Source organism: Sus scrofa, chromosome 2 (genome assembly GCF_054392235.1).
Source record: "Sus scrofa isolate SSC_HxYL_T2T_F1_AM1 chromosome 2, Sscrofa_HxYL_maternal_Yorkshire_Landrace_v2.0, whole genome shotgun sequence".
NCBI lineage: Eukaryota > Metazoa > Chordata > Mammalia > Artiodactyla > Suidae > Sus > Sus scrofa.
This window is the reverse complement of record NC_139384.1, coordinates 143,658,967-143,685,107: the sequence shown is the minus strand read 5'-3', so window position 1 is coordinate 143,685,107 and position 26,141 is coordinate 143,658,967. Positions and strand designations below refer to the sequence as shown.

Sequence of the window (26,141 nt, the reverse complement as noted above, 5' to 3'; positions counted from 1 at the left end):
GCACTTATTTGGAGGGACTTATTTAAAACCCAGCCAAGTTACAGTCAAACTTCACCATGTCTATAATTTGGGTTTTTTAATTTTAGAGGTGAGAAAAATTTAAGAAAGATATGCAAAGCAATAAATACATATGTTATCTGGTACATGCATCTAGAAATAATGTAATTAAAAATTACCAGGAATATCCTGGGCATGGTAGGAAAGAATTATGCATCATTATTATTCCAAAGACATTCCACTTAGAATCCACAGAGAAAGAAAGAATTAACTGCCAAGAAGCATCTAGTCCTCAAACAGCCACCTTCAGAAGCCAACTACTCTTACTGTATTCCGAAACCATCCCTAAAGCAAAAGATTTAGAGGAGGAATTTGAAAAGTATGTGAAATGAGGCTTGTCATATGGTTAGAGGAAGATAGCCAAAGTATCTTAGGGAGACGTCCAAACTTCTCATTGCCAAATTGTCCTTATAAATTATAAAAACACATAAAGAAATATGCACTATCCACTTCCATAAGCATTACTCCTAAATGAATAAATGATCTATGGCAACCACGCCTGAAAATCACATTAGAATAATTGAGAAAAATGACAGCAGAATGATTACTTTGCCCAAGTTAGTTGCCTTTTTCTATCTACAGAAAAGTCTACTGATAAATATAAGAAAGAAAAAAGCACAATTCTCTGACACACGTTTCTGCCTCCCCCTGACTCTCAGCAAAAGCATTTGCCTTAGTTTTTGTGCAGGGAGCTAAAGCAGGGAAAACGCTGAACTTCTAACATGTTATCACTATAGAATATTTTAGGATTTTGTTACATCATTTAAAAAATAAAATCATCGAGATCAAAGAGTCGGCCATATAATTCATTCTCAATAGGACTTTTTATAGAGTTTATTATTCATTTTGCTCCTCACAGCAATCAGTATGGCCTATATTACATGGTTCCACTATACTCAACCTAGTAGGCAGTGTTGATCAACATTTTAAAGGAAGAGATGACACCGCTGTAATGCTCCAAGTAATATCAATTCCCATGTGCTGACTTCTTTGGCACTGCACTATGTAACTAAAAGCCAAACATTTAATGGAAACAAACAAGGAGGAATGTCAGACAAGGACATAAAGTGATAAAGGCATTCCATGCTAAATAATAGAGAACATCCTGCAATTGTGTCTTTGGTTTTGCTGATGAATAAAGCTGATGGTCAAGTTCTTGTACAGAACGGTATGTTATTGAGATTCCTTTCTCTAAGGGTGGGGGTGGAGGGAAGCAGTGAATTGGTCTCGGTCTTACCCGGTAATTAAGAACAACAACAGCTCTCTTTAAAATTATTTTTCTCCCCAAATCAAAGCCTTCTGTTTTAACTGATGTTCACTGGATATTGCCTCAGCAATTAACAGACAGGGCTTATCTAATTTTTTTTCCTTATCTGACTTAAAATGCTTTATTGACAACCCAGTCTACCTGCCCCTGACTTTCCCCACTGCCACGACACACACACACACACACACACACACACACACACACACACACACACACACACACACACACACACACACCCCTGCACAAATTCATCTACCTAAAAGCATGGCTGAACATTCTGAGATGATTTACTAATTGAGCTGATTTGATTTAAAGGCCAGAGTTTCCATCTTTATGGCAAACGAATTTTTTTTTTTTCAATTTTACAACTTTGTGGCTAAGGGGATCGTTGAGTAAGAGGTTAGTAGATGCTGCGAAAGCCTTTTCTCCTTCAGCATAGTGCTAAGTTTCTTTACACGACACATTTTTAACTGATACTGACTTAATATTACTCCAAAAACTCTGACTGAAGTCAAGGGGTTCACCGGGTGAGACTGTTGGCCAAGGCAGAATTTTTTAAGTCAGGAACAGCTAAAGACTGCCTTCCAGGACTAGAGCATGGGTTCTGTCCTTCACTAAGAAGACAAAGTAATAGGGAGGGATATCAGTATGTGCTTTTAAAAGTATAATTAATACGAACATGGATAATTGATAAAAACTGAAATCTCAAATTCAGAGTTGAGGCTTCAATTCAAAATAGTGATTTATATTATCTGGATATACATTTTTCCCATAGAAACAACATCTTCAGTGGTGTTGTTATAGCTCATAAAATTCCTTTCAATATATAAATATTCAAACAGTTCATCTTTTTATTTAAACATATGATATTAACTAGGAAAATTCAGTTCCTAGTAGCAGAAATGAACTGAAGTCTCATATGCATAGTAAGAAAATTTATTATAAGAATATAGGGATGTTTTTTGCAACCCCAAGACATAGGAATATAGCTGAGTCTTAAGAAGAATTGGAGAGTCATCCTGGCTTTATCTCAGTGAATCTGCTTTATTCTTTTCTTTTTTTTTTTTTAGGGCTGCAGCTGCTCTACATGGAAATTCCCAGCCTGGGGCTTGAACTGGAGCTGCAGCTACAGACCTATGGCACAGACACAGCAAGGATGGATCTCAGCCGCATCTATGACCTACGCCACAGCTTGCGGCAATGCCAGATCCTTAATCCACTGAGTAAGGCCAGGGATCATACCCACATCCTCATGGATACTAGTCAGGTTCTTAACCTACCGAGCCACAGTGGGAACTCTTGTTTTATATTCTTTTTTCTTTCTCTACAGATGGTTTTTCTAATGAACACTCAAGCTGCTGCCTGGAGCACAGACAGTAGCAGTAAGGCAAAAATGGCAATGAGGTAGATCAGAGCTCTGGCCTTTGATCCTCTTGTTTTCAGAGGGGACAAAATTCACAAATGATAACAGATTCAGGGAAAGCAGGACCAAGAGAAGGTATAGAAACAATAGGTGGAAGTAAGAGAAAATTTTAAGGACAATAAACAGACAGTGGGAAAGGAAACTGGAAATGACAGAGATAATGGAGATGACAGGTAAGAAAAGAAAAGTGTGATAGGTAGGACTCTCCTAATTCAATTAAACCATTGACTTAAGGAAATTTAGGTAGGGTAGACATGATTTTCTGGGCAGAAGTATGAAGTGAAAAAATTCCTGGTTAGGATCCAAGAGTCCAGGTTTTTTGAGTGACCTATATCCTAGAAACTTGAGCATCTTTTGGGTTTTGTTCCCTCAAGAGGAACTGTGCAATATGACTTCTAAAGAATCTTCTAGTTCCTATTCATTTGTATCCTAAATAAAAAGGACAGAACTGAAGATCCCACTTTTGTTCAGGAAATCAAATCTAGTTATCATTACAGACACTCTGAAGACTTCAAAATGAAGTTCACAATGGAAAAAGCTCTGAATCTCATCAGGAAATACAGTGAGCCAAACAGAAAACAAAATTCTATCCTGATTAAAAACTCATAAAGAATTCACACTAGAAGTACCACATGACTTTCTGGTTAATGAACCTCAAAACAAACATAATGAAGCTGGAGACGGGCCAAAGACACAAAATTAAAATGATGAAAGATATCAGTTTGAACACAGACTAAAATAATTGATTCTCCCTTACCAAAAAAAAAAAAAAAAAAAAATTAAGGCGCTGTGGAGATAAATATCCCTAAAACTTAGATAAAGTAAGCATGAATTTTCTCAATTCATCCCAAAGTATTAGAACTAGGCACTCTCTTGAAAGTTAAAAAGATAATTTTAGGACAGATCCGTTAATATGAAAAGAGTCTCCACTTAATGAGAAAATATCAATTCAGAAGAATGTGGAATAAAAACTTCGAGCAAAGAAACAGTGCTGGGTTGGAGTTTCAGAAAATTCTTGGAAATCTCTTTTTTAAAAAATAAAATTCTACTAAAGTAAGAAGAAAACGGTAGAATGGTTTTTCAACGCCATGGAAGCAAATTATATTTTTTATAGCCTTTGAATAAAATTTACCTGAAAGAAATGCTAATTGTTGAGCCATCATTAATTTTCAAACGATAGTTAGATGACATGTATATGGCAATGACGGGCATAAAGTGCCCCTCGTGCTGTCACAGGCACCTAAATCACCAATTGCAAACACAGCCAGAAAATTGGGAGATGAACTATATAATTTTACTGGCTCATCAGCTACTTTGTCATGTACCTCAGTAAACAAGGTAATAACTTCCTGACTTGGAATTCTGGCACTAGAGCTCACAAAATGTCTTAGAAATCAATGCGATTATAAAAAGAAAGAAATCAATTCTTGAACTTCAGTGAAACATGAAGGATTGAACACATTCTGGTTCCATTGCTCTGTTGTGAAATTCGGTAAAAATGATAGTGAAAAGTTTTAAAGAGGTCCGTAAGAATAAAGTGAATACAGGAAGAAATGACAGTGACTCAATTCTGGAAGCTAGACGGATTAGAGAGCAAGAAAATCCCCAAACGAAGGAAACTAGAGGCTGGCTATTTTGGACCACTGAACCCAAGAAATTCTCAGAACCTGAGAGGCATCAAATTGAGTGACATCACAGGTATGCAACTGGACTGGATACAGGAGGCTGGCCAAAAGACATTTTGTAAAGAAGCTGTTAAAAACACAGATTCTGTCCTCCATTCCCACAGATGACTTGGAGAGCGTCCATCAGGGAGACTCGAAGGGACTCCAGGAAAATGAAAAACAGGATTAAGTAAATGTCTACACACTGAACAATGAGAAGCACGGGTCCCTTTTTCACCTGTCCTCAAGAACGCTATCTCCCAGGCAACTGATTAAGGGATCGTCTCTGAAATTAACTGATGAGCACAATTTTGGGGGAGAGGTAAAGCTACAATAAGCATAAATACTGCATCCCTGAAAGAGCCAAGCCAAAGAACCCTGCGGTGAAGACCATCAGTCCTCAGCGTATATCTCCCGACGCATCCCCTAGACACAGTTCCCAATCAGTTTTCCAGTACCTTGCTCTTCAATGTGAATAGTAGAAAGCCAAAAGAGTTTGGGATTGGAAAGTCTACTGCCTGGCTTGGAATCCAGTTCCTTCGATTTTTAGTTATGTAGGCTAGAGGGTTAATCTCCTTTTTTAGGACTTGGATACTGCTAAAGCTCTAAGATGGTGTTACTTATAACAGCTACATCATAGGATTTCCTAAGGATTATTTTCTTCATTTTTGATATAGGAGAAAAGATGATTTATTTCTTCCTTCTCATCCTTCACACCAGTCTGAGGAAGGCCAGGTTCACACAGAGTTAAGAAAAATGGTTTGGAAAATGCTGGGCAATTTTAAGGGACAGAAATAGCCACGACAGACCTGAAAAATTTTTTTTGACTCTCAGGAATTTTTTTTCCTAATGATCCACATAATCTAGGTGTAACATGGTTGAGGAAGAGTTTTTCAATCAAGTTCATTTTAAATACAAACTCAAGTGAGATGGGGATCGACCTGATTTGAGAGTTTTTGCAAAATGTAACTATGAAAAGGAAAAATCCAAAAATTAGGAAGGAAAAAACAAAACGGCCTAAAAAAAAGGGAATTCCTCATCAGAGGAGAATTAGTGAACCTGAAAGATAATTAACACATGTAAATAAGAAATAGCAAAGAGGAGTTCCTGTTGTGGCTCAGTGACTAAAGAAAATGACTAGGAACCATGAGGTTGCGGGTTCGATCCCTGGCCTTGCTCAGTGGGTTAAGGATCCAGCATTGCCATGAGCTGTGGTGTAGGTCACAGACACAGCTTGGATCTGGTGTTGCTGTGGCTCTGGCGTAGGCTGGCAGCTATAGCTCCAATTAGACCCTTAGCCTGGGGACCTCCATATGCTGTGGGTACGGCCCTAGAAAAGACAAAAAAAAAAAAAAAAAAAAAAAAAAAAAAAAGAAAGAAATAGCAAAGATATGGTAACAGAGATTTAAAAGAAAACAATGATGACTTTATTAATAATCTGATCAAGAAGACATCAGAGAAACCAAGGAAAACAGCTGGGCTAAGCTTTACTAAATAAAGCTGTGATAAGCTGCAGCATATTATGCTTTGGTGAAGAGTATATTATAAGGTCAAGGAAAGATTCACCTGGTTCTTAATTGTCACCCCCATGGCATGACTTGCTCTTCAGGGTAAAAGACCACAGGGGTAGTTCTCATTTAAAAAGAAAATGCCCTGGGAATTTCCATAATATCCTATGGCAGAGGCAAAGGAATGCTTTGAACTAGGAAACAAATAACTAGAGCCAATGAATCGTCTCAAAAGTAAAGTATCTAATTTCCGGCAAATATCCCTAGAGTCTGAGGCAAGAGAAGGACAACATTCCGTGCCCTTCCGATGATGCAGCATCACAAATAACTAAATAATCCCCACTGGCAGAGCACAATCTACAGATGTATGTCTTAAGGAGACAATAGAGCTGAGATATTTTCAGCAATTCAAGACACCACAGGCTCTGGGATTCCCCAAAGGTGACTGTTTGGCTGGGATAAAATTACTTTTCATTTTTTTTGTAGCCCACAGGCCAAATGACATGAAAAAAAAAAAATACAGGGTGTTACTTGAGTTGCTTCTGTTTTGCCAGGAAAAATTACATTTATTCTGCCATTCATAGAGTGACTGGTACATTAACGTGTTTTTAAGAGTTAGGCTCTTGGAGTTCCCGTCGTGGCGAAGTGGTTGATGAATCCGACTAGGAACCATGAGGTTGTGGGTTCGGTCCCTGCCCTTGCTCAGTGGGTTAACGATCCGGCGTTGCCGTGACCTGTGGTGTAGGTTGCAGACGCGGCTCGGATTCAGCGAGCCTGCAGCTGCAGCTCCGATTCGACCCCTAGCCTGGGAACCTCCATATGCCGCGGGAGTGGCCCAAGAAATAGAAAAAAGACAAAAAAAAAAAAAAAAAAAAAGAGTTAGGCTCTTATCCAGTGCCTACTGGGGTTTGCTGCTATTAAAATCAGATTATTATGAGCATTTTGTTAGAGTAGCTGTCTTCACAAATGAGCGTGAAGCAGGCAGATGCAAGATGTCTCAGGGAGTTCCCACACAAAGTAAATACTTAGGGCACCTTAGCCTTTTACAGGGTGTGATGTAACATGCAGGGAATTAATAGTAAATTAAAACAAAACAAACTTTCCTTCATGGAAGATCTGGTTCAGTGGGGAAAAAAGACAAGTAAACAGACCATTAGAGTTGGGAAGTGCTAAAGGGAGGTTAGTGCCAGGTCCTAGTGAGGTTTTTACTCATCTGACCTTTGCCTCAGAGGCCCCGTGACTCCATCCAGGTCACACATGGCTGAGCACACAGTATACGAGGCAAGACAGCTCAGCAACTCAGATGAGACTTATTAGCACCAGTAAAAAAAGGACTCATATTCACCTCTTACTGACAATGGCTTGGGAGTATTACCACAGTATTAAATAAATACATTATAACAGTATTAGAAATTAGTAAGACAGGACTCTTGGTTGGGTCCTTTTCTGACATGGATACAAGAAAGGGACAGCCAAAAATAAAGCATGTGTCTTGCACAGAATTGAGGACAAGAGACGGATGGCAGTTTCTTCTTCCCATTATCTCCCCCAACCTCCCTTTACCTAAGATCAACAATTTCTGCTGGTGTAATAGAGAATCAAATGACAATTTTGACCCTAGAAAAGGGATTTTTCACATGCTATGGCTCAACTCTCTTCTTAACACCTTGATATTCTAAACACTGCAAAGTGTAGACTAGGTCAACTAGGAGTCAACTGTACCACAAAGTGTTTTTTGAAAATTTTTAGTTTGGTTATTAATAACGTCTTTCTGTTTTATACAGAATTTGTGTTGTGCAGACATATATGATAGTCCAAGGTGATGAATTCTGAAGACGAGTTTGGAGATGAAAATGCATATTTCTAGGCCTAGATCAACAGATAAGTTTAGTGACAAATAATTATAATCTTTGGAGTCATTTTGCTGCTTCACTGCAATAAAAGATAAAGATGAAAAAAATGTATCTTTATAATGGAAGCTCCTCAACCATGGGTTTTAAATGGGCCAAGTTGCTCTTCCAATGCATGGTCTAGGACAAAGAGCTTTCAACTACTGCGGTAGCTCCAGAAAAACTGAAAAACAGTTAACCACAAATTACAGACATTTAATAAGTAAAGATACTGATTATTTTAAATGGCAACTGGAGACCCAAAATAGAGGAAATCCTTCAGTAAAAGACACTCAGGAAGCAACTTATTTAGTGATAGAACTTATTTCCCTAAAAAGGAAAATCAGAACTGATGTGCACATAAGACTCATATATAAAATCATGGTAAACATGTTAGGGCAAAGATGCAGTATGAGGAATGAGAATGGACACGGTTCCACTGGAGTCAATGACTTATCGATAACAGACGGCATGAGGCAAGAGGTGTTGTGAGAAATACCAGAAAACAACTGCTTCTGGTCCAGGTTGATGAGTCAAAACACTTCACCCATAAATTCATGCCATAGCATTTTTAAGATTTGTATATGATGGTAAAATTTAAGAAAACATTATCTGCTGCAAAAAAAGTTGCCCTGAGGGTGGAAAAAAAATGTTCTGGCATTAGCCAGTGGTGTGGTTGCACAACTATATGAATATATTGAAAGTCAGTAAACTGTACAACCTGAAATGTTGGATTTTATGGTATTTACACCTTAATTTTTTTTTAAAAAGCTGCCCTTAGTAAGAAAAGGATAAGATCAACTATGAAATAATTCCAGACCTAAAAATCACCTTCCTGTATCCTTCATCCTGTACTCTCATAGCACTCTTTTCTCTATTATGATCCTTATCAAGGTTGTCCTGTGTTACAGTTGGCTTCGTATTCCTCCAAGTAGATTTTATTGTGCTTAAGGACGTTTAGGTCTAAGACATATTACTTCTGGCTGAGTATTAACAAGGAATCTTCACCAGTTTCTCTTTTAGCCTGGGTAGCTTTGTATTATCCTCATTGTAGTTAATGAACCTTTGGGTAACAAGAATTTGGCCCAGCCCCATCTTTGTCCCATTATAAGCATGAGGTTATGAGATGTGTTTTTCTAAACAAGGTCAGCTCTTTGGCCAGCAAGATAAGAAAGTTCACTTTGAATCACTGTGATAATTTTAATTTTATGTGTCAACATGACTGTGCCATGGGGTGCTCAAATATTGGGTTAAACGTATAATGGGCATATCTATGAGAGTCTTTCTGAATGAGATGAACATTTGAATTGGCAGACTCAGTAAAGCAGATTGCCCCCCTCAATGTGGGTGGGCCTCACCCAATCCTGGAAAGTCTGGATAGAATAAAAAGGCTGAATAAGAATGAAGTCTCTTTCTCTTCCAGTTGGAACACTGATCTTCTTCTGCCTCCATTCTCTGACTTAGACTAGAACTTACACCATGTGCTCTCCTTATTCTCAAGAGACCCAGGCTGGAAGTAAACGACTGGCTCTCCTGGGTCTCTAGCTTGCTGATAATGGCTCCTGGGACTTCTTAGTGATCATAATTGCATGAGTTAATTCCTTATAACAAACCTCTCTGTTTCTGTCTACTTTTCTTCCTTGATCCCTCCCTCCCTTCTTCCTTTTCTGCCTCCCTCCCTTCCTATGTAACTATCTGATTGGTTATGTTTCTCTGAGGAGCCCTAACTAACACATTCACCCAGGGAGATATGTGTATATACATCTAGTCAACCTGATGGCTGTGATGTGCAGAGGGTGAGTTAAGAGCTCAGGTCAGGCTAGATCTTTGTTTTGCTTCTCCTCTAGGTGTACCTAAATCTGGATGATGGCCCCAAACTGATGTGACTCCAACAAACAGTTTAGTTCTCCAAGCCACTGATCTTCCTAAGCACATGTGCCACCCCAGCCTCTTCCAGGGTATGGAAAGGAACATAAAGTCTTCTCTATCAAAGGAAATCTTGGTTACTCAATTTTGCTCCAGTTTCTGCTGAAATGCCTTCCTGTGATGCCCCCTCCTCTTTCCCTCTTCTCCCAGTAACAATTTGTTTCAAATTAGCCAACAGAGAAGAATGTGCACCCTGACCTAACCAATGGGAAGGGGACAGGTACATCACCTGTGTTAGGAATAAACAGGGAGGGTCTTTTCTTCTTTGCGTGCACTTTTTGAGCACCTGCGCCCTTCTGCAGAAGTAAAGAGCCTTGGCGAAATCTCCCGTGTTCACGTGTCTCATTTTTTGACACTACAATCCGAGCCATGTCCCCAACAAGGGTTAGCCAAATTAAAAAGATGTAACACTTGAACATCCAATGGAGTATGGTGGATATTTTGTACATGAACAATCTATAGTATACTAACAATGGCTAAAGGCAGATTTTTCTTTTTGAGAATGCATCTGTTTCCTTCCAGCCTTCACCTCCCAAAGGAAGGCTTCGGCCCACCACCAAAGTTAAACATAAAGGTCTGACATGCCTGCTCTGCCCTAATTATCCCAACATGTACACAGTTTTTTTTTTTTCTTCTTTCTTTCTTCTTTTTCTTCCTTCCTTCCTTCCTTGTCTTTTTGCCTTTTCTAGGGCTGTTCCCACGGCATATGGAGATTCCCAGGCTAGGGGTCTAATCAGAGCCGTAGCCGCCAGCCTACGCCAGAGCAACAGCAACGTGGGATCCGTGCCGCGTCTGCAACCTACACCACAGTCACAGCAATGTGGGATCCTCAACCCACTGAGCAAGGGCAGGGATCGAACCCGCAACCTCATGGTTCCTAGTTGGATTCGTTAACCACTGCGCCACGATGGGAACTCCACATGTACATCGTTTTTAAAGACAATTCCAATTTTGAAAAAGAAACAGTATAGTATAAAACACAAGATTGCAGACTATCTCAGTACTGAGAAAATGGCCTGTCAGCAGGAAGACAGAGGCTAAAATTTTACTGGAGGGGAAAAAATGAAACCCTTGTCAGGTAATTGTAAAATCTTCCTCTGAACTCTGACACGTCCCTCCTCCTACTAGGAAGGCAGTGTTTTCTTGTGCTAGAATTGGATTTGCGCAGAAATTTACCTGAGAAAGTCACAAGCTTGCAGTTTTTACCCAAAGCAACAACAGTCTTTCAAAAGCATTTTTTTTTCTTTTTTATCAGTTGTGATAGGTCTTTGGCCATTTGTTAATATCTTCAAAAAACTGCCTTTAATGATACTTTTCAGTTTTTAGAAAAATTATTATAAATGGAAGGAACTGTCCTGGGTGTTTTCACTACCATTACTGTAATTCCATTTCTATTTAAGTTTGTGTAATTCATTTGGAAGAAATTAGCTGTGAAATATATCCCTTAACTCTCAACATGGCCGAGGTATTACACAGTTATCTTCATGAAAAGCAGGGGATCGAAGAAGGAAGCAATGAGGAGGTGAGAGGGGGATGCTTTCTCAAAGAGACTGTAGAATTTTTATTTTATTTTTATTTTTGCTTTTTAGGGCCACACCTATGGCCTATGGACGTTCCCAGTAGGGGTCAAATCGGAGCTACAGCTGCCAGACTACACCACAGCCACAGCGACACCAGATCTGAGCCGCAACATCTGTGACCTACACCAAAGCTCATGGCAACACTGGATCCTTAACCCACTGATTGAACCTGGGGATTGAACCTGCATCTCATGGATCCTAGTTGGGTTCATTAACTGCTGAGCAGTGAAGGGAACTTTGAGACTGTAGAATTCTAACACAATGATGTCATCCTTACTAAAAATATTTAATTGTGTCAAAGCAGTCTGAGAAACTAGAGAATTAACTCATAAGGCTCCTGAATTTTTGTCAGCCTCTAAGCCTCTGCATCTGCTGTACTTTTAAAATAATAATTTCTTTTTCTCCCATTAGACAAAGTAATTCTTAGGCAGAACTTGAGGGTTCTAAAGGGCATTTCTTAAGCTCTATAGGAAGCATTTTTTTGCCATTTGAAAAAGCTTCTCAGCATATGCTGTCTGAGCTGCCCTGAATAAAGCGGCTTACTCCCCACCCTCAGCCTAGCTGATAATGATAAAGAAACTGTTCTTGGACCATTTCATTCAACTAAAATCAATAGGAAGACAAAAGGAAAAGAGAAAGAAGACTGTGAGTCTTATATTCAGATTTCATGTGTTCAAAACTGGTAGCATTTATTTTTAGCTGAATGGTCTTATACAAATCACTAAAACTCTCCAAGCCTCAGCTTCTCCATTTATAAACTGGAAAAAAAAAATGTTGTATCTATTTCCAAGAATTCTGTGGAGAATTATTTAAATGAAATAATCTATCTAATGCACTTAGTACACTGTCTCATGGCACAAAGTAATTAATTCATCGTCATTAACTTTAATTATTAAAGAAAGGAAAAAATAAAGGAAAAGTTACCATATTCATCTCTGTTTCAGCAAGGCAGAACATCTGAAAAGACTAGAAGAAAAGCTTGTTGATTTGGAGGTACTGAGACAGGGACCAGAAGAGGTGGGGCATCTGGTTCATTTCTATAATCGCCTGAGGTTTCTACTGCTACCTACCACTGGTGGGTCTCCTCTGCTCTGATCATCAAGAAAACTCACAGTATCTTCATGGTCCCACTAGGGGTTCAGCATGTAGTTTGTGAGACAGTGACCTAGAAGGAAAAAAAAAAAAAAAAATCAAAGGCAAAGCAGCTTCAGTATGGGAAGCAATTCCCAGAGTCTGAAGTTTTACTTTTTGCCAGTATCACCTTTTTCAAATTAATACTGACAAAACCTTGGCATACCAATCTTTTATCAGGGCATTTCTTAGATGCTTTCTTGTTAGGCTAATACAAGACAACATGTCAGTATTCCCATAGGCTACCGTACCTTGACTGAAGCATTTTAAGCAACTGAACATGTTTTTTGGCTTGCAAATATTTTAAAAGCATTTTCATAGCTCCCATTAAAAAGTTTTAACAAATTCAAAAGTTTGTACTTAAAATATCACACAGAGGAAAAAGAAGAATAAAATAATAAACAAATGGCATAGTCCATTTAAAAAATTAATTCACATTGTCAGAGTCCTATCTGCAACCTTTGATATGCAGATTAATTCAAAGAAAGAATATTTTATAAAGTAAGTTCCAAGCATTCTCTTTCTCGAAGTAAGTTTGCCACTATTCAATTCTTGGAGATTTTGCAGAGTATGAACCAAACCAGAGACAAAAGATTATTTCTAGGCCACTGAATGCTTCATGATAAAATTGTTGTCTAATTTCTCAGAAGCTCAAAAACATAGAGATCCTTGTTTTAGTTTGGCATTATCCCAAATCATCTAAAACAGCAAAACCTTCAGAAAACACAAATTAATACCAAGAACCAAACATTACCTTTTAATGAAAAAGGGAATATATAACCTTTATAATATTGCTTGTGTGGTATTACAAAAGTTGCTAGCAAAGCTAGAGTTTCTGTGTTATATACACATTCTCCCAATTCTATTAAAGTAATTCCCCCTTTGCTAAAAACCTCAAAGCTTTTCATATAAAATCTAATAAAGTACATAAATCTACAGACATTTCAAATTTATTATTTAACATGTATATTGTATGTTCTATGTACTACCTGGATTCTAAGTGTTAAAACATTAACTCATTTAATACTCCTAACAATTCTATGGAGTAGATACTATTTTTAATCATCCCCATTTAGAGATGAAGAAGCAGACACAAAAGATGAAGAGGCACAAAGAGGTAATTAACATTAATTCCAAATCAAAAACCTAGTTGAGAAGAGGAATTATGCAATAGAAATACGAACATCAGTCTTACTCCCAACCTGCCCTTCTACTAACAACTGTAGCCTTAAGTAGCAGCTTAATATTTTAAACTCTTCTCAAAAAAAGTGTCTATGTGATGAATGTCCTCTAGAGAAAGTCAGAATTCTTCATGTGTTTATTTTCAACCCCAAGGGAGTGAATTTCCCGGTAAGTACAAATTTTAGAGCCAGTTATCTATTAAAAGCTGTTTTGGTACAATTTAGCCCCTCAATTCTGCTCCTCTTTCACTCACCACAAGGACATATCTTGTCTCTCACTATTCCATAAATCATGAGAAGTTATTTTATGACTTTAGAAGAAGAAATAAATCATGTATTTAAATCTAAAATACATTTAAATTAAAGTGAACTTCTTATTAAACGTTACTCTGTAGAATAGCATGCGTTTGTTTTCAGTTCACACCTAAGGCAAGTGTCCCTTTATGTTACTGAAAACTTATCAAAGAGTATGCCCTTGAAAAATCAGGAAATTACATTCTATAGCTTAAGAGGCAAACTTGGAATTGTCTCTTACACTGAAGCACATGAAAAGTTATGTCCATATTCATAAAAAGCTGCTCAATCAAGTCCTTTGAAGGCATGGATTAAGTCTGCTTTCCCTACCACTGTGACCACCACTGCATGCTCAGAGCATATCATGGTGAGACACATTTCACAAGTGAATTGACAAACTACTCACTTAAATCCCCCAGAGTTTAAGCAGTTTGGGTATAACCTACATATCTAGCATAGAGTGCTTAACATGACTAAATTGAAAGGGAGAAAATACCCTTTGACACACATAGTTATAAACCTGAGATGTTCCAGCACACAAAAGCTAGGGCTGGTGCTGGAAGCAGATTTTTATTGAAGTGGTAGTGAATGTTTTTTTTTCTCAACGGATTCCTACACCTCCATATTCCACTGAATCACAACCACCAAGAGGGTGCCTCTTTTCCTCTGATTTGATTAGTTTGCTTTTTATAAAAAGCAGCTTCCTGTCTCTCTGGAAGCCATATTTTAAAACGAAATACCTCAAATAGCAAAAACCAAAATCTTGAAAAAGAATAAAAAATTTGGAAGTCTCATACTTTGTGATTTCAAAATATACTAGAAAACTACAGTGTTCAAAACAGTGTAGTACTGGCATAAAGACATATACAAACTAATGGAATAGGAGAGAGATTCCCAGAAGTAAATTTTCATGAATATGGTCAAATAATCTTCAAAAAGGTGTCTAGACTATTCAAAGGGGGAAAGGACAGACTTTTAAATGCAAAAACTAAAACGATAAGACGTCTGGAAGAGAACATGGGTAAAAGCTTCATGATGCTAGAAAGCACAGGCAACAACAATAAAAAAGAAAAAAATAACAGAAATGAAGAATTCCTCTGTTGGGTTTCTTAGTAGACTGAACATGGTTGAGCTAGAAGATGTATCAATAAAATCTGCAAAAACTGAAGGGAAAGAGAATAAAAACTGAAAAGAAAAAACCCCTGATATCCAAGGGACATTTTGCAAAGTACAAAATGTCTAATGTACATGTAACAGGAATATCAGAAGGAAAAGAGAAAGGAACGGAAAAAATATTTGAAACAATTATGACAGAATTTCCCCAAAATTCACGTCAGAAACCAACCCACAGATCTGGGAAGCTCAGAGAACACCAAGCACGAGAAATGCCAAAAATAAGTACACCACACTGTATCATTTTCAAATTACATAAATTCAAAGATAAAGAAAAATGTATGAAAGAAGCCAGAGGAAAGCCAGAGGAAAAAACACCTTGCTTATAGAGGAACAAAGATAAGAACTACATTAGACTCCTCCTCAGAAACCATGCAGGCAAGAAGAAAGTGGAGTGAAATTTTCAAGTGTTAAGAGAAACATAAATTACTGATCTAGAATTCTGTACTTTGTAAAATTAACCTTCAAAATGAAGGAGAAATAAAGACTTTCTTAGACCAGACCAAAAAAAAATTGAGAGACATTCTTGCCAGGAGACCTGCCTTACAAGAAAATTTAAGAGTTTTAGAGATAAGGAAAATAATAAAGGTCAGAACCTCAGCTCTACATAGAGTAAAGGAAGAGCATCAAATACTTTATTATTTTTAAATTATTCCGTTAAAATTATTTAAAGGAATAAAGTAAAATAGAACTCTTCTTTCTTATTAATTGATGTAACAAAGTTTGTTCAAAACAATAATACTGATGATGTACTCAATTATATATGCTTATGTATATGTCTTATATATACACACAAACATATATGTTTATGTATACTTATATATAGGTTAAATTATGACAGGAGTGGCACAAGGGACAGGAGGTAGGAATTAGGATTACTTTGTTATTTTTAAGGTACTCACACTACTCATGAATTTGAAAATTCATTTGTATTTTGAAAATTGTCTTGAATTGGCAGGGAATATATACTGTAATCACTTCAAAATTAAAAAAATAGTAAAATTAATACGCTACGAAATCAGAGAAAATAGAATAATAAAATACTCAATTAAAACCAAAAAAGGCAGAAAAGTAGGGTAAGACAAAAATAGGAACGAAGATCCAGGGCAAGAAAAAGAAAACAATAACGAATATGGTAACTAGTAACCTAATGATATCATTAATCACTTTGAATATCAATGGTCTAAATGCATCAATTAAAAAACATAGATTTTTCAGAGTGGATCAAAAAATGAGATCCAACTATAAGTTGTACACAAGAAACTCACTTTAAATATAAAGACCTATATAGATTCAAAGTAAATGGATAGAGAAAAATACCATGCTAACACAAGTTAAAAGAAAGCAGACATAGCTAAATCAGTTTCAGACAGAGCAGACTTCAAAGTGAGGAAAGTTATTATGGATAAATAAGAGAATCACATAATGGAAAACAGGTCAAAGGGGTAAATTCTCCGGAACACACAACAAACCAAAACACCAGTGACTTGAATACAACAGCATATTAAAACGATCACGCATTACAACCAATTGAAATATACCCCTGTAATGCAAAGAATAGTTCAACACACAAAAATCAATTAATGTAATATATATTAATAGAATAGATTAACAATCATGATTATCTAAACAGACGGAGACAGGTTTTTGACAAAATTCAATAATCTTTCATGGTAAAAACTCTCATCAAAAGAAAAGAAAGTACCTCAACACAATGAAAGTCATATATGAAAAGCCCACAGCTAAAATTGGTGAAAAATAGAAAGCTTTTCCTCTAAAATCAGGAAAAAGGCAAGGATCTTTCCGCTTCCTTATAACACAGTAGTGAAAGCCCTAGCGAGAACAATTAGACAAGAAAAATAAAGTCATTCAAATCAGAAGAGAAGAAGTAAATTATTCCAATTCACAGATTATATGATTTTATACATAGAAAACTGCAAAGCCTCCATAAAAAACATTTGAATTAGTAAACAAATTCAGTAAAGTTTCAGAATACAATATCAACATAAAAATTAGTCGTATTTCCATACACCACAACAAACCAACTACAACTACACTAACAACAAACCATTGGAAAAGAAAACTTTTATAAATCCAACTTACAATAGCATCAAAAAGAATAAAATCTTTCGAATAAGCTTAACTAAGGAGCTGAAAGATTTATACACAGAAACACAGAAAACAGTGATGAGGGAAATTAAATAACACATAGGAAAATGGAAAGCTGGATATCCATGGGTAAAAGAATGAAATTGGACTCATCTTTCATGAGATATAAAAATCAACACAAAATGAATTAAAGACTTATTAAGACCTGAAATTGTAAAACTCCTAAAGGCAAACATAGAGGAAAGCCTAGAGGAAAAGCTTTATGACATTGGTCTTGGCAATGATTTTACCAGATAAGACACCAAAAGCATAGGTAACAAAACCAAAAATAAACAAGTGTGACTACATCAAACTAAATAGCTTCTGCACAGCAAAGGAAACAATCAGCCGAGTGAAAAGTCAACCTATCGAATGGGAAAAATATCTGCAAAAATATTGGATAAAAAGCTGTTTGCCAAAATATATAAGAAATTCCTACAACTCAATAACAAAAAAAACTAATAATGCAATTTTAAAATGTGCTAAGGTTATTTACAGTAGCTAAGACACAGAAACCACCTAAATGTCTATCATTTTGCTATATACCAGAAAGCAACATAACAGTGTAAATTAGCTATACTTCCATTTTTAAAAATGTGCTAAGGGACTTGAATAGACATTTCTCCAAAGACCTCCAAATGGCCAACACATATATGAAAAAAGGACAAGTATTGACAGGAATGTAGAGAAACTAGAAACCCTGCACAGTGCTGGTGGAAGCGCAAAATCATGCAGCTGCAGTGGGAGACAGTAATGACGGCTCCTCAAAAAATTAAAACTAGGACAGTTTTATGATTCAGCAATTCCAATTCTAGGAATTTGTCCAAAGAACTGAAATCAGGATCTTGAGGAGGTATTCGCACTCTCATGATCATTCACAATAGCAAGATATGGAAACAATCTAAACATCCTTGACAAATGAATGGATAACGAAAGTGTGGTATATACAACGGAATACTATTCTGCTTTTAAAAAGAGGGAAACTGTAATATGTGATAACATGGCAGGACCCTGAGACGTTATGCTAAACGAAATAAGACAGACACAGAAAGACAAATACCGTGTGATTCCATTTATATGAGGTATCTAAAATAATCACATTCATAAAATTAAAGACTGGAATGGTGGTTGCCAGGGGCTGGAGGAAGGAGGATATGGAGAGTTATTAGTCAATAGGCATAAAGTTTCAGTTAATGAAGATAAATAAGCTCTAGGGATGTGCTATTCAATATTGTATCTATAGTCAACACTAATATATTGCATACTTAAAATTTAGTTGGATAGATCTTATGCTAAGCCTTCTTATCACAATATTTTTTAAAAGGGGGGAGGGAGAGAGAATTCATCATAAGGACTAGATGACTCTCACCAGGTCTGAACCATTCCCACTGCCTGCTGGAGCTCCTAGCATTTCGAACCTAGCATATAGAAATATTAACTTTGGGCATACAGAGTTATACTAATACTCCTCTGTTCATGGCTTATTATCATATTGATCCATGCAAGAATTCTCTATTGCTTTAACATGTTTATTTCTTTTCTTCTATCCCTGCACCACAGAACCCTTTCTCAGGTATTTAACATGTATGAACACATGGGCTCTTACAAAATGTTAATTTGTTTTGCATGTATTTCTAATGTACCTATGTGGTATTACTTTATTTCCATTAAATCTTACTTTTTTTAAATTTAGCATTAAGGTTTCCCAATTCATTCATATTGCCATGTTCATATTTAGTCTGTTCCTTCTAGATTCACCATTGGACTCCATGGTGTGCATTCTTCACATCCGACCTCCCCATTCCCAGAAACAGATACTCAAACCATCTCAGGTTTCTTGCTATCACCAACAACACAGTGATTGACATCTTCATAAGTTTCTGGAATAAGGGTGACCAAACAACCTTATAATATTTATTCTTGTTTTAAAAGGAGTTAAATCACTCAACTAAAATTACTGAGGCAGAGGGGAGACATGCACTAAATTTCACCAGGTTCTGTCCAACATCTCTCCAGGATGTCCAACATCTGTCCAAATGGCCAGGATGGTTGGCTCCACACTTCCACTGGCAGTGCATGGGGTGCCTACATCAATATGGAGTCTCCATGGCACGGAAGTATTCAGCACTCTACAATTTTAGTTTTGTTATAGATATATTTTCAATCTTTGTCTCTCTGTCTCTTTGGGTTACACTGCAGGAGAGGAACACTGAGCTTAATATATTCACTCTTTTTATGGTAAGAGGAAGCAACCTTGCTCTTTGCCTAGAAGAGAGATCATTTCATCACTCAAGTTACGTGCTGTAAACACAACCTTGAGAAATGACCTGGGTAAAAAGTGGTCAGAGTCTTGCACTCTGGCATCTTCAGCAAGAACATGCAAGAACCCTCAGGATACATGGCAATTTTCCTCACATAGAGAAAATTGCATATATTACAGTAAGTATCCACTTGATCTACAACCTGAGTTGTGAAGAAAAAATACAATTATATTCCCCTTTGCATCAACCTAATTTCATTCTTACCCCATACCACTGGGATGGCAGGAAATATAATCCTGGCCATGCCGAGGAGAAAAACATAAATGCAATATTCAATAAATTACCTCTTACAAGGTGTTATTATTATTATTATTATTACCATCATTATTATTCTGCTATTGCAAATGGCTTTATTTTATTTTAGTAGTTTGTATATTGATAAACGTCTAGCTAATTCAATGAAAACACTCTTCCCTTCCTAATGTTTGTTTTGATACTGCCTCTTCCCTAATCCAGCTTGTACTCACATACTGATCAGAAAATACTTTAGGCTGACTAGTATTTATTTGTTTGTTTGTTTAATTTTGCCTTTGTCTTTATAGGGCCACACTGTGGCATATGGAGGTTCCCAGGTTAGGGGTCTAATGGGAGCTGTAGCAGCTGGCCTATGCCACAGCCACGCTGCATCTGTGACCTACACCACAGCTCACGGCAATACCGGATCCTTAACCCAGTGAGCAGAGCCAGGGATCAAACCCGTAACCTCATGATTCCTAGCTGGATTCGTTTCTGCTGTGCAGTGAAGGGAACTCTGAGGTGGACTGGTAATTTAAGGATCAGCTAGGAATAAAGTTTACAGCTTTTTTTTTTTTTTTCCTGCTGATTACATTAACCAGAATTTAAACACAAAACCAAAGGATAACGCTTACAAAGCTCTTCAACATTATTCTCTGTATAAACAGTGAACAATCTTTCCAAAAACTATGGCTCCTATGGAAACTATGTGAAGAGTAGTTACTGTTGTCAAGCATTAAGCCAAGGAAAATAAATGACTATTAGGCAAGGAGTATTAATGATGTAGTTGTCTGAAAAAATAGGGACATGTTTGCAATATACACAAAGCATTACTTTCAAGGCTATACCTAAGATAGATTGCTGGGCAGTTCCTAGGGTGTATTATTTAGCATTCCTTACTACCCTTCATTCCTCACAGAAGGAAGGGGCAGATATTATTAACCTCGTTTATAAATGAGGTAACTAGATCCCAAAGTGACTTATTCAAGGACACGGTTTTTGAAGGTAACTTTGTGGTATTCTTGTCCCTTATATCAGTCTTAGTGTGTGTGCTATAATACATCAAAAGTGGTGTGCCATTCTGAGGGCCTACACAAAGACAGCCCTAGAATTTGATATTCATTTTTTCAATAAAATGTCAAAAGTTGGGACAACTGTTAAATTTCACCCATTCATTCTAAGCTGGTTGAAAAGTCATGCATGCCACTCCTGGGATTTAGTCTCTCAAGAAAGTCGGAGAACAAATTTTAATGGCTTCTAATGATATTTAGATGCAGGAGGTAATGCTGAAAAGCTTTAAAACAATCCAATTTCTTCTTCTAACGGAAATATCTGAATTTTGCAAATTCTGAACCATAAAGTAATTGCTTTCCAGTCTTTATGCTCTTGAATAAATACACATAGAACTGGTTGTAAATACTCACAGAACTGTAGAAGTAGTTAAAAGCAGCTATTCTTCTTGACCCAAAAGAACATATTCTAATAGAAGTCTTTTAATTATTAGAGAAACTTTCAAATTGGAATATACCAATTTGAAATTTATAATATGAATTTATAAGATCAATTTTGAGTATCTGAAGCAAAAATGTGTTAGAACTTAGTACAAGTTTCTCACCTAAAATTTTGTTTTCTAATGCCTTTTCAGGTCTACAGAATGCAGGAAAAGCCAAAAGAGGATGCAAATCTCATTTTATCTCTGTAAGTGTTATGCAAATGATGGGTCTTTGTTTTTTTCTTGTGTGACTATTAATTTTCTTTGGCTCAAATTCTCACCTGACACCAGGGAAACACCTCTCCTATGAAGTCTGTTATATCACAGCTGCATACAACTATTTGTCAACAGGAAGCTTTAATGATACTGATTTTACTATGTATCTCCATGATCGTATCCTTTTGAGGATCCAAGAGATTTTAAACACTCTTAGTGCTATGCTCCCTGGCATAATACGACCAAAAAGGTGGTACCTTTCTTGGCCAGCCTCTCCTAGGGGACATTAGGAAATCATTTTCATACTACTGTTCTCCTCTGATGTAATCTGTATTCTTTGCTAAAAATGTGAGATCCTTGTCTTTGCTTCATCTGTGAGTTCTCCAGCTCTCTCAGATATTCAGAGGGTTACTAGAAAGCAATCATGCAGGTCATTGTTGAATCTCCCAGTGCCAGATCTATTTACAGAAAGTGCCACCCTAAATTATCTTAGCTTCTTCTCACGTATCACCTTCAAACTTCTCATCAGGACAAAAGTTCTCCATATCTAGGGCATAGAGAATTGCTATCAAAAGTTAGAAAGTCTTCAACTGTGGCTATTTCTTCTTCAAGGGCTGACTGTGCCCTATGAAAGGGAAGTCATTGAAAAATAAAATCACAGCAATAAAAACTTCGTGGGTGAGCTCAACAAGAGAATGTAGAGGACAGTGGAAAGAATCAGTGAAATAGGAGATTGAACAAGAGATTACTTAATCTGAAAAACAAAGAGAAAACTAGAATGAAAAGAATAAACAGGGAATTATGATACTATATAAAAAAATCTATATTCTTGTCATATGAATCCTAAAAAGAGAAGAGAAAGAGGATGGGGACATAAAAGTGCTCAAAGAAATGACATCTGAAAAATCTCCAAACTTGCTAAAAAAGAAAATAAAAAGACATAAACCTATAGATTTAAGAAGCTAGGTGAACCGAAGCAGGATAAACCTAAATACATCCCTAATGAGAAACATTATACTCAAACTTCTGAAAACTAGAGACAAAGAAAAAAATTCTGAAAGTTACAAGAGAGAAATATCACCTAACCCATACAGAAAAAAAATTCAAAGGATGTATTTCTCATTAGAAACCATGGAGGCCAGAAGAAAGTGTTACATCATTTTTCAAGAGATAAAAGAAAAGATCTGTCAACCCAGAATACTATACTCAGCAAAATTCTATTTTAAAAGAATTAAGGAGAGATCAAGACATTCTCAGATGAATTTCAGAGTTTGTTGCAAGCACATCTACTCTGAAGCAGTGGCTAAAACAAAACAAAACAAAACTGAAAACAGATATGAACATGAAATTGAAAAGAGAAAAATATAAAAAAAAATAAATAAAAATCCCGTTCTTAATTTTTCTAAAAAAAGATTGTTAACAAAGATAAAAGGAGACAATAAATAAATTACCAATACCATAATGAAAACAGGCCATATCACTACAAAATGCAGGCCTCAAAAAGATAATGGTATAACTACAACTCTATACAAATACATTCAATAACTTGAATGCAATGGACTAATAAGTCAAAAAACACTAATTACTACAACTCACTCAATATGAAATAGATACTTAGAAAATCCCTATATGTATTAAGGAAATCAAATTCATAATTTTTAAAACCTTCCCAAAAAAGGAAGTTCCAAGTCTACGTGGTTTCACTGAAAAATTCTACCATATATTTAAAGAAAATTTAACCTCAGTTATACATGATCTCTTCCAGAAAGCACAAGAGAAGGAACACTTCCCAAAGCATTTTGCGAGGCTAGTATTATCCTCATCCATGGGTCTTATTTTGTCCCAGTACTGTACTGTTTTAATGACTACATCTCTGTCGTATGGTTTCAAGTATGGGAGTGTGATGTTTCCAGATTTGTTCATCTTTCTCAAGATTGCTTTGACTACTTGGGGCCTTTTGGGATCTCTACAAATTTTAGGAGTTTTTGTTCTAGGCCTGTGATAAATGCCATTGGAATTTTGATAGGGATGACACTGACTCTGCAGATTGCTTTAGTATCATATCCTGCAAATAGTGACAGTCTGACTTCCTTTCCAATTTGGATGCCTTATTTTCTTCCCTAATTGCTGTGATTAGGACTTCCAATACTATGCTGAATAAAGGTGGCAAGAGTGGGCATCCTTGTCTTGTTCCTGATGTTAGAGGAAAAACGTTTAGCTTTTTACTATTGAGTAGGATGGTAGCTGTGGGTTTGCCATATGTGGACTTTACTATGTTGAGATATTTTCCTTCTATACACACTTTCCTGAGAGTTTTTATCTTATATTGATGTTAAATTTTGTCAAATGCTTTTTCTGCTCTATTGAGATGATCACATAATTTTTACCTTTGTAAATTTTTACCTTTGTTGTTAATGTGGTATATCACTATAAATCTGATTTATAGTTGTTAAACCATCCTTGCACCCCTGGAATGAATCCCATTTGATCACAGTGTAAGATCTTTTTAATGCATTGTTCAGTTCAGTTTGCTAATATTTTGTTGAAGGTTTTGCAAGTTTGTTCATCAAGGATATTGGCCTATAATTTTCTTTTTTGTGTGTGTTATATTTGTCTGGTTTTACTATCAGGATACTTCTGGCATTGTAAAATGAGTTTGGAAATGTTCTTTCCTCTTCAATTTTTTGGAATCATTTGAGAAGGATAGGTATTAACTCTTCTTAAATTTTTGGTCGAATTCACCTGTGAAGCCATCTGGATCTGGACTTCTGTTTGGAAATTTTTTAAAATTACTGATTCAATTTTGTTACAATTAATCAATATATTCATATTTTCTATTTTCTATTCATGATTTTAGTCATTTCCAGGAATTTATCCATTTCTTCTAGGTTGTCTAACGTTTTGGCATACACTTGTTCATATATTGTCTTATGATCCCTGTATTTCTGTTGTCAGTTGTAATTTCTCCCCTTTCATTTTTGATTAATTTGGGGGCTCTCTTTTTTTTCTTGGTGAGCCTGGCAAAAGTTTTGTTGATTGTGTTTGTCATAGAACCAAATCTTAGTTTCCTTGATCTTTTCTATTGTTTTTTATTCTGTACTTCATTTACTTCTGCTCTGATCTTTGATAATTATTTCCTTTTGTTGACTTCGGGATTTCTTAGCTCTTTTTCTAATTATTTTAAATGGTAGGTTAGGTTGTTTATTTGAGAATTTTTTTGTTTCTTGAGGCAGGCCTAAACCAATATGAACTTTTCTCTCAGAACTGTTTTTGCTCTATCTCGTATTTATGTTCAACTGTGTTTCTGGTTTCATTTGTCTCAAGTTATTCTTTGATTTCCTCTTTAATTTCTCCAATGACCCCTTGATTATCTAGTAGCATGTTGTTTAGTCTCCAGGTTTGTGTTTTTTCCATTTTCTTCCGTTGATTTCTAGTTTTACACTGTCATGGTTAGAAAAGGTGCTTTATATAATTTCAATCTTCTTAAATTTACTGAGACTTCTTTTGTAGCCTAACATGTGACATCGTGGAGAATATTTCACATACACTTGAAAAGAATGTATAGTCTTCTGCTTTTGGATAGAAAGTTGTATATGGAGAAAGTGTATGTGGAGTTTATATATGGAGCTGCATGTGGAGAGGATATATATCGAACCCACCACCTCATGGTTCCTGGTTGGATTTATTTCCACTGCACAAAGATGGTAACTCCTGGTCCTGAACTTTTGTTTGTAGGGAGTGTTTTTACTATACATTCAATTTCATTTCTAGTGATTGGTCTGTTCAGTTGACATTTCTTCTTGATTCAGTTTTGGCAGGCTTTAAGTCTCTAGAAAGTTGTCCATTTCTTCTACGTTGTCCAATTTGTTGGCATATAATTGTTCATAGTATTCTCTTATGGTTTTTTGTATTTCTGTAGTATCTGTTCAGATTTCTCCTTTTTCATTTCTTGTTTTGTTTATTTGGATTTTTTCTTTCCTCTTCTTGGTGAGTCTGGCCAGAGGTTTGTCAATTTAGTTTACTTTTTCAAAGAACCAGCTCTTGATTTTATTGATTTTTTTTCTATTTTTTTGAATCTCTCTTTTATTGATTTCCTCTTTGATCTTTATGACTTCCTTCCTTCTGCTGACTTTAGGTTTTGTTTGTTCTTCTTTTTCTAATTCATTTAGGTGGTGGCTTAACTTGTCATTTTGAGATTTTTTTTCTAAGATTTTTTTTTTCTTTTTTGAGGAAGGCCTGTATTGCTATGAATTTCCCTCTGACCACTGCTTTTGTGGCATCCCAAGATTTTGAATGGCTGTGTTTTCATTATTGTTTGTATCTAGGTATTTTTTAATTTCCCTTTTGATTTTCTCATTGACCCATTGTTTTTTTTAACACATGCTGTTTAGTTTACATGTAGACACTTTTTTCTTATTTCTTTTCCTGTGGTTGATTTCTAGTTTCATGCCACTGAGGTTAGAAAAGATACCTGAAATAATTTCTATATTCTTAAATTTGTTGAGTTTAGTTTTGTGCCCAAGTATGTGCTCAATCCTTGAAAATGTTCCATGTGCACTTGAAAAGAATGTATATCCTGATTATTTTGGAAGTAATGTCCTAAAAATGTCAACTAAGTCTAAGTTTTCTATTTTGTC

The 26,141-nt window shown here is 36.2% G+C and overlaps 1 long non-coding RNA gene across 3 annotated transcripts in view; it reads right to left on the bottom strand.

The window, feature by feature from the left end:
* Nucleotides 1-26,141, bottom strand: part of LOC110259475 (uncharacterized) — a 531,787-nt gene that overhangs the window by 192,890 nt on the left and 312,756 nt on the right. For all 3 annotated transcript variants that reach the window (XR_014838781.1, XR_014838778.1, XR_014838779.1), the window contains one exon: nucleotides 12,385-12,479. This is a non-coding gene — a long non-coding RNA (uncharacterized LOC110259475). The remainder of the gene's footprint in view (nucleotides 1-12,384; nucleotides 12,480-26,141) is intronic.